General features: G+C 33.1%; 1 non-coding gene across 1 annotated transcript; it reads right to left on the bottom strand.

Annotated features, from left to right (window-relative positions):
- Nucleotides 1-1,359: 1,359 nt before the first annotated feature.
- LOC118916757 (U6 spliceosomal RNA) lies at nt 1,360-1,465 on the bottom strand. The gene has a single exon (XR_005026524.1). It is a non-coding gene; the product is annotated as a U6 spliceosomal RNA (small nuclear RNA).
- Nucleotides 1,466-7,663: the final 6,198 nt, after the last annotated feature.

Genomic DNA, 7,663 nt, shown 5'->3' with positions numbered 1-7,663 from the left:
TGAGCCTTAGAAGAAACCGGCCCTGCCAACATCTTGGTCTCAGAATTCTAGCCTTCAGAACTGTGAGAAAATAAATGTCTGTTGTTTAAGCCATACAGTCTGTGCTGTTTTGTTACGGAAGCCCTATTGTTGAGTAAGCAAACATATTAAGGATAATGGAATCAAGTTTCTCACTGTCAGTGATGGGGGTTATAAATATGGAAAGGAGAAAAACTGAACTAAGCCTGATGATTCTGGATTAGAACTGGATGTAGCAGTATAAATTCACATAACTATATGGGCCTATTCCCTGCCTGGTATCGGAGGGCCTGAAAACTGCAATATCATACCTAGAGCCTAGAACTTAGTTATTAAATGCCATCCTCCTATAAACAAAACAAAACCAAGAATCTTAGAGAAATGACTGATTGAAGTTGTGTCATTAAAAGAACAAGATGAGTCTGAAATATCCTGTGTGCAATAAAGAATTAGAGTGATGACATGTCAAGGGACACATGAGTCAGGTTGAGATACACCCACAGATCAAATCTAGTACAATCTGAGCATCACTGACAGGCAATGATAGGGCTACTACTAGTTTTAATGAGAAAACTGTGAGCTGATAAGGATACAAATAAATTGATGAGGAAATAGATATTTACATAGTTTCAAAGTACTCTCCACAAAATATTTTTAAATACAAAGGAAAACAAAGAATTCTATAATGGAGAAGCCTGGCAGACATAACCTTAATCAAGAAATCATCATGATGGGGCAAATCAGAATCATGTGATACCCACTAGTATGTAATGAGAAAAGCATCACACGCTTCTGCCCAAGGTGTATAAATTTGATTTAATCATTAAGAAACATCACTGACAGGCATTCAGAAACAACTGGCCTGTAATTTCAAAAGTATCAAGGTCATGACATTCAGTGAAAGACTGAAGTGAGTTAATGCACATAAAGCTTATTTTTCAGTGGGTGGCCTGGTACCAACATTTCAAATAATGATGACTACTAGTAATATATGTCATATTAAAGTATCTTAAATTTACAAGGTGAATTCTGTTATACACTGAATTATTTTAACTTATGACTTGAGTTCTTTTCAGTATTTTACTTTACTTTTTCTGGACATTTGGGAAGTAACTCTAATATCATACTGCTTTTGTCAAGAATAAAATATAGGCCATGTAATATACTGTACATGGAAGTAGATTACATGGCATGCTACTTGTATAAAAATTTATTATTTGTGCCATGATTATATCTTACAATATTCCATAAAGTCACTTTCTGACTTATAAATATTATTTTAAATATTATTTTATCACAGTGAGAACACTTGACATGAGATCTCTCCTAACAAAAATTTTTTAAAATATGGAACACTTCCCAAATTTGCATGTTATACTTAAATGGGGGCCATGCTAATCTTCTCTGTATCCTTCCAATTTAATATATGTGCTACTAAAGTGAGCACCGTCAGCATATTTTTAAGTGTATAGTACAATATTATTGATTATATTTTTAAATTTAGGAATATGGAATGGTTTGGGCTTTATTTTAATGATGTTTATGAGAAAAAAGTCCTCTAAAATAGAAGAAAAATCTACAAATCTACTTGGCTATAAGAGAAAAACATGGATTTTAGGCATTAATAATCAGTAATATTACTAATCTTTAAAAAGCATTTCTGATGGGCAGAAAATAGAAATGTAGGCTAATCATGGGAAGAAAATATCTAAAGCAGCCCTGTTTTTTAGACTGCACATGGTGCATAACCTATTGTAAAGTCTCTTCATTAACCTGGGACTATTAAACACAGTAGCTAAGAGATAATGTTTCAGTGATCTAAAAACCAAGCTACTAAAAAATCATGCCTCACATGTGTTGATATATGACAGAGAATTTAGTTCTTTCACTAACAACCGAATCCCAGGAACTCCTTTAAAATTTGAATTATTAATCAAAGTAAAATTAGAAGGAAGGCATCATTCCATAATGATATTTAATGCAACAGATCATATCATATATGGATATTAAATATAAACATGGATATTACCAGAAATACTAAGGATTAATTAAAAATAAGACAGAAAACTTCATTTTATCACCAGTTTGATGCATGTCTGCAAATAGTTTTAAAATCAAAAGAGAAAAACTCTCTGCACTTAAGAACACTTTAAGTTCTGTACTTGCTATCCCACTGTTTGTTTATACATAACAGAGTTTAAAGTACATTTTCAGGGGTGAGTAACTCTAAATGCATATGGTTCATCATTTCTTGCCCCAAATTAGTCTCAATGGCCAAATAAAACCAAAGCTATATTTTTAAATGTGCTAAAAAAATTGAGTCCATAACCTGTCAAATCCTGAGCATTATCCATTTAATACCCATTTAAGGCATTTCAAAACATGTATTAATAATTTTAAAATAAAATAAGTTTATGCAAACTAATTATGAAAAAATACTAAAACTTTAACAAGTTTTAAAATACATGTATGCTTCTTTTGCTAAAATTGAGAACATATTAAATTATATTTTGTTAAGGGGACTTCAGTACTTCACACTAGACATTTTTATCTAGACATTTTTAAAAGCTTCTAGAGCAGTGATTTTTGTAAATTTTACATTGTTTTCCTTATTATTCTTCCCAAGGAAACCATTTTTCAAATAAAAAGAAAGCCTAGAGTTAAAACTAAAATGTAAAATGGATTAAAAGGTAAGACAGTGAATCTCAGGTGGAATTACTAAGATTTCACTAATAACAACTTCCTATTTTAAATTGTGTCCACTACTCCAATCTGCCATTACATCTCTGGTGTATTTTCTGACTATCTTCTTAAATAAATACTGGGCTTTTATACCTGGTTGTACTACAAGTTTGTCTGTCTTATGTATGAACTAGGCTTTCCATTTAGAGATTCTTCTGTTCCAAATATAGAGAACACCCTACAATATCAGAACTGCTTCTAACAATCACTCCTTACAAAAAGAAAAATAAATGTAAACTTATTTTCTAGAAAATGTATTTAATATTAATTTATATTATTCTGTAAAAGGTACATTTGTTTTGGAATACTAAATGATTTCTGATTCCAAATAGCCAATCCCTTCTACATCTTCAAATCCATGAATTGCTAATGTTGTGTTACTGCTATTAAGAGCTCAAATTAGAAATTTCCAGACTCCTAAAAAAATTAAAAATCTCCATCAGAAGCTTTATTCTGGAATATGTAGGTTTGTAAAGGAAAATTAGTCTGATTAGTTGAGATTGGGATGGTCTTCAAAGATAGAAATTCTCAGAAATCATTTTTTCTCTTCAGAGCCTCCACTCATCTCTAAAACCAAGACAAACAAGTATCCCCACCGACTATAACTTCAAAGCTTGTTTTCATTCTTTAGTTTTCAGCGTTTGTATATTAGACTTCGTCACCTCTCTGCCATGCATGCGCTGTAAGCACACAAGCTTTCACTAATCAGTTAATTACCATTGTAAAGCAAAAGTCAAACTCAGAGCCAGTACACCCCTTTAATAAATGTAATTTTTGCAAGTTGCTGTTCTGGGTGAGATTCCCTACATGTTCATTATTAATTTGAAAAAGAAGGGTTTTCTAGCAAATGTATTTGTTTTATATTTGCAAACATTTTGAACGAGGTTTCTCAAAATGTGATAAATTTCATTTCCAAGTGTTTCTTTTTCCTTACTCAAGTGTTGTGAAGTAAAAATCTCAACTGCTATCAATTTAAATTATTTAATTTATTATTTAAACTACTCACATGGCCATAGATAAATGAGAAGTATTTAATCATGTCAAGTCTTAATAGAATTAAAAGTATTGTAAGTTAGTGAGTGAAGGTAAAAAATTCTTATAAAAAATCAGTCTGAAATATTTTAACTTAAAATATTAGGAATAATTAGATATATATACTTTTTAGTTTTTAAGGTGGACATGATGAGGGTTTTTTTGCATAAATATTTAAAAAATTCTGAACATACTAGGGATTTTTCTTTTCTCTTTTTTTTTTATTAAGTTATTATTGATATACAATCTTACGAAGGTTTCACATGAGCAACATTGTGGTTTCAACATTCACCTATATTCTCCCACACACTCCATTCCGATCACTATCCATCAGTGTGATAAGATGCTATAGTGTCATTACTTGTCATCTCTGTGCTATACTGCCTTCCCTGTGACCTACCTATATTGTGTGTGCTAAGTATAATGCCCCTTAATCCCATTCTCCCTCTCTCCCCACTCCCTTCCCTTTGGTAACCACTAATCCCTTCTGGAGTCTTGTGAGTCTGCTGATGTTTTGTTCCTTCAGATATGCTTACTATACTCCATAAATGAGTGAAATCATTTTTTACTTGTCTTTCTCTGCCTGGCTTATTTCACTGAGCATAATACCCTCTAGCTCCATCCAAGGTGTTGGAAATGCAGGATTTGTTTTCTTTTTATGGCTGAATAATATTACATTATGTATATGTACCAGTTCTTTATCCATTCATCTACTGATGGACACTTAGGTTGCTTCCATATCTTGGCTACTGTAAATAGTGCTGCAACAAATAGAGGGGTGCGTATGTCTTTTTGAATCTGTGATCTTGTTTTCTTTGAGTAAATTCTTAGCAGTCCCACCAACAGTGTAGAAGGATTCCCCTTTCTCCACATCCTCACCAGCATTTGTTGTTCCTTGTATTTTGGATGATGGTCATCCTAACTGGTGTGAGGTGATGTCTCACTGCAGTTTTAATATGCATTTCCTTGATGATTAGCAATGCGGAGCATCTTTTCATGTGCCTATTGACCATCTGAATTTCTTCTTTGGAGAAGTTCTGTTCAGATCCTCTGCCAATTTTTAATCGGGTTATTTGTTTTTGAGGCACGTGAGCTCTTTACATATTTTAGATGTTGACCCCTTATCAGATAAATCATTTACAGATACATTCTCCCATACTGTAGGATGCCATTTAGTTCTGCTGATGGTGTCTTTTGCTGTACAGAAGCTTTTAGTTTGATGCACTCTGATTCCTTCATTTTTGCTTTTGTTTCCTTGCCCAAGGAGATGCTTTTGAAAAAAAATTTCTCATGTCTATAATCAAGAGATTATTGCTTTTCTTTTCTTCGATGAGTTATATGGTTTTGTGAGTAACATTCAAGTCTTTGGTAAATTTTGAGTTTACTTTTGTGTCTGGGGTTAGACAATAATCCAGGTTCATTGTCTTCCATGTAGCTGTCCAGTTTTGCCAGCAAAGTTGCTCAAGAGGCTGTTATTTCCCCACTGTATATCCATGGCTCCTTTATCCTACATTAATTGGCTATATATGTGTGGGTTTCTTTCTGGGCTTTCTATTCTGCTCCATTGATCTATGGTTCGGTTCTTGTGCCAGTACCAAATTGTCTTGATTACTGTGGCTTTGTAATAGAGTTTGAAGGTAGGTAGTGTAATCCCCCTAGATTTATTCTTCCTTCTCAGGATTGCTTTGGCTATTTGGAGTCTTCTGTGGTTCCTTGTGAGTTGTAAAACTATTTGTTCTGGTTTGTTGAAGAATGCTGTTGATATTTTTATAGGAAATGTACGGAATCTGAAGATAGCTTTAGGCAGGATGGTCATTTGGACAATATTAATTCTTTCTATCAAGCACAGGATGTATTTCCATTTATTGGTGTCTTCCTTAATTTCTCTCATGAGTATCTTGTAGTTTTCAGGGTATTATAGGTCTTACACCTCCTTGGTTAAGTTTATTCCTAGGTAATTTATTCTTTTTGATACAACTGTAAATGGAGTTGTTTCTTGATTTTTCTTTCTGTTAGTTCACTGTTAGTATATAGGAATGCAGCAGATTTCTGTGTATTAATTTTTATCCTGCAACTTTGCTGAATTCAGTTATTAGTTCTACTAGTTAGTGGATTCTTTAGGGTATTTTATGTACAATATCATGTCATCTGAAAACAGTGACAGTTCAAATTCTTCCTTACCAATCTGGATGCCTTTTATTTCTTTGTGTTGTCTGATTGCTGTCTGGTTGCTGATATTTACAGTTTGCCAATATTTTGTTGAGTACTGGAGGCTAGGAGCTCCAGTACTATGTTGAATAAAATTGGGGAGAGAGGGCATCCTTGTCTCATTCTTGATCATTGAGGAAAAGCTTTCAGCTCTTCACTATTAAGTGTGATGTTGGCTGTGGGTTTGTCATATATGGCCTTTAGTATGTTGAGGTACTTTCCCTCTATACCCATTTTGGTGAGAGTTTTTATCATGAATGGATATTGAATTTTGTCAAATGCTTTTTCAGCATCTATTGAGAGTATCATGTGATTTTTTTACTTTCTTTTTGTTGATGTGATATATGATACTGATGAATTTTCAAATATTGCACCATCCATGCATCCCTGGAATACATCCCAGTTGATCATGATGGATTATCTTATTGACGTATTTTTAAATTCAGTTTGCCAATATTTTGTTGAGTATTTTTGCATCTATGTTCATCAAGGATATTGGTCTATAATTTTCTTATTTTATGCTGTCTTTGTCTAGTTTTAGTAGAGAGATGATGGCCTTACAGAATGTGTTTGGAAGTATTCTCTCCTGTTCTACTTTTTGGAAAACTTTAAGGAGGATGAGGTCTCTGTAAATGTTCAATAAAATTCAGCAGTGAAGCAATCTGGTCCAGGAATTTTGTTCTTAGGTAGTTTTTTCATTACCAATTCAATTTCATTGCCGGTGATTGGTCTGTTTCTTCCTAGGTCAGTCTTGGAAGGTTGCACTTTTCTAGAAAGTTGTCCATTTCTTCTAGGTTATCTAATTTGTTAGCATATTATTTTTCATAGTGTGTTCTAGTCATTCTTTGTATTTCTGTGGTGACTGTAGTTTTTTTCTTTCTCATTTCTGAGTCTGTTTATATGTATAGACTCTCTTTTTTTCTTGAAAAGTCTCGGTAGGGGTTTATCTATTTTGTTTATTTTCTTGAAGAACCAGCTCCTGGTTTCATTGATTATTTTTATTGTTTTATTCTTCTAAATTTTATTTATTTATGCTCTGATCTTTATTAGGTACTCTGGGCCTCATATGTTCTTCTTTATCCAGTTTCATTAATTGTGAGGTTAGACTGTTCATTTGCAATTGTTCTTCTTTCTTGAGGTAAGCCTGGATTGCAATATACTTTCCTCTTAGGAACTGCCTTCACTGAATCCCTCAGGTTTTGGAGTGTTGAGTTGTTGTTTTCATTTTTCTCCACATATTGCTTGATTTCTGTTTTTATTTGACCCATTAATTATTTAGGAGCATGCTGTTAAGCCTCCTTTTGTTTACGGACTTTTTTGTTTTCTTTGCATAATTTATTTCTAGTTTCATAGCTTTGTGTTCTGAGAAAGTGGTTGGCACAATTTCAATTTTTCTGAATTTTCTGATGCTCTTTTTGTGGGCTTGTATGTGATCTATTCTGGAAAATGTTCCATATGCACTTGAAAAGAATGTGTATTCTGCTGCTTTTGGGTGGAGTGTTCTGTAAATGTCTGTTAGGTACATCTGTTCTAATGTGTTGTTGAGTGACTTTGTCTCCTTACTTATTTTCTGTCTGGTTTATTTGTCTTTTGGAATGAGTGATGTGTTCTAGTCTCCTAAAATGAATACATTGCATTCCATTTTGCCCATTAATTCTGTTAG

This window comes from Manis pentadactyla, chromosome 17 (assembly GCF_030020395.1).
Source record: "Manis pentadactyla isolate mManPen7 chromosome 17, mManPen7.hap1, whole genome shotgun sequence".
NCBI classification, from domain to species: Eukaryota; Metazoa; Chordata; class Mammalia; order Pholidota; family Manidae; genus Manis; species Manis pentadactyla.
The sequence above is the reverse complement of the archived record's forward strand: the minus strand, read 5'-3'. Positions and strand labels throughout refer to the sequence as shown.